The following is a 2,350-nucleotide window of genomic DNA, read 5'->3' on the forward strand; positions in this document are numbered from 1 at the left end:
CAATTGAAGGCAGATAATCCAAATTCAATGACCAATACTAACTCTCTCTCTCTCTCTCTCCCTGCCCCCCAAGTTTTTGTCTTTTAGAGGTTCTTGTTTTCTCTTACCATCGGACTCTGCGGCTAACGAAGCACTCTAGTTTAAAGATTCTCCTTAAGGATTTTGTTGGAGTCGTGGGCACATACCCCATGGTTCTACAAGTTAAAAGCGAGGACCCGTAAAAACGTTTGCTAAACCTAGGCATGGGTTTTAGTTCCTAAAATAAAAACGTGGAGTTGTAAAACGTGGACTAGGCTCCACCTTACGTTCCACGCTTTTACTTCGCTTAATTAGAGAAGAAGCTCGCAGAGTGATGTGATCCTACTCATCAAGCAAAAAGTAGAGCGTTCCGCAGAGGGCTTTACTGCCATCGTCCAACATGTGGAGAGTAGCAGGCCCTTCCGAGTACCTGGCCATCACAGGTTGGGGCATCTCCGACATTAAGCTTGCCAAGAAGTCATGGGTCCTCCCCGGTCTGCAGAAATGGATTTACATCGACCTCACGCCCATCAACTACGACTTGGATGTGCAAGCCATGAGCGCCGAGAAGCTCCCTTTCGTCCTCCCCGCCGTCTTCACCATCGGCCCCAAGGCCGAGGACTCAGCTGCCCTCATCAAATATGCCCGCCTCCTCCATTTCGGCAAGCGCTCCGATCACTGTAGTCGCCATGTCAGCGACTTTGTCAAGGGCATCATTGAAGGCGAAACGCGCGTACTCGCTGCTGGCATGACCATGGAGGATATTTTCGAAGGCACCAAAGACTTCAAGCATGAAGTGTTTGAGAAGGTGCAGTGCGAGCTCAACGACTTTGGGCTTCTTATTTATAATGCCAATGTCAAGCAGCTTGTAGATGTCCCTGGACATGAGTATTTCTCCTTCCTCGGCCAAAAGATACAGCAAGAGGCCGCCAACACCACGAAAGTCGCCGTTACCGAGGCAAAATACAAGGGAGATATCGGCGCCAAAGAGTGAGAAGGGCTTACTCAGCAAAACGCAGCGCGAGTTGATGCGGAGACCAAGGTATTCTCACTGAAACAGGCACAGATTACCAAGCAGGAAGAGCTTCAGTCGCAAGCGGAGACGTTGATTTTCGAGAACACAAGAAAGGCTGAGATCGCTCAAGCTGATGCAGAGTTGGCCAAGAAATCGGTGTCGTGGTCGCAGGAGGTAGATCTTACCAAGGTACAAAGAACAAATACAGTTGCTATAGAAGAAGTCGAGCTACAGCGAGAGCTTGAAGTTCGTCGTGCACAAGCAGAGCTTGAGTGCCTTCGTGCCAGAGATGTCGTCCCAGCGACCATTCGATATGAGACAACGTTGCAAGGAGCACGGGCTACATTTCTTGAGCGACAACGGGCCGCGGAAGCTAAGCTCTTGGAGCGGCAGCGGGAGGCGGGTGCCATAATCTACCAGAGTGAGCGTGAGACGAATGCGCAGCGCCTAGTGGCCGATGCAGAGGCATATGCAAATATGAAGAGGGCGGACACAAATCTGTACGTGGCACAAAAGGAAGCCGAAGGCATTATGGCAATGGCAGAAGCGAAGAAAGTGCTGTTGGGGAAGCTTCTGAAGGAGATGAATGGGGATTACAAGACTTTGCACAACTTCCTTCTGTTGGATAGGGGCATTTATCAAGAGATGGGACACATAAATGCGGAGGCCATCAAGGGGCTCAATCCGAAGATAAGCATATGGGATACGACATCCAAGAGTGGCTCTAGGAGCTTGTCAAGTGCATATGAGCAATTCTCCAATATATACAAGAGCATCCCCCCTTTGCTAACCACAATTCAGGATCATACCGGAGTAACTCCGGCGCCTTTCCTTGCTACTTTGCCTAACACTAATCAGGACACCAATACTTCCTCTACAAACGAGACAGTGAAGAAACTTTTGGTTCAAGCATGTAGATTAGCTCAAGGGAGTGGAAATACTAGGAGCTCAATGATTGCAAATGTTGTGATGAAAAAGCTTTTGAAGCTCAAGATGTAACCTCGTTGTAACTGTAGGTTGGAAAGTGGTCAAATTTTCAAAATTGTCTTTGATTTTTTCAATGTCATAGGGGACATACTCCCTTCCAAAAAAACTAAATTCAGTGCATACATAGTACAAGTTGGCAATGGGGCCTAAAATTGATTCTTGTTTTTCTGGTCAACGGCTATCTCGCCTGTCAAAACAGGTGTTTTAGAAAAACCTCTTGTCATTTGACATGCTAGAGTCTTGAAATTGCATTGTCATTTTTCATGTTTAGTCCGTGAAATTTATGTTATAAATTGCAAATTATGTAGATTAGTCACTTTCCACACATCC

At 47.2% G+C, this 2,350-nt stretch overlaps 1 pseudogene; it reads left to right on the plus strand.

The window, feature by feature from the left end:
• The first annotated feature begins 212 nt into the window (after positions 1-212).
• LOC147456381 (flotillin-like protein 1 pseudogene) lies at positions 213-1,955 on the plus strand (annotated as a pseudogene).
• The last annotated feature ends 395 nt before the right edge of the window (positions 1,956-2,350 follow it).

Source organism: Adiantum capillus-veneris, chromosome 6 (genome assembly GCF_014529385.1).
Source record: "Adiantum capillus-veneris isolate H3 chromosome 6, ASM1452938v2, whole genome shotgun sequence".
NCBI lineage: Eukaryota > Viridiplantae > Streptophyta > Polypodiopsida > Polypodiales > Pteridaceae > Adiantum > Adiantum capillus-veneris.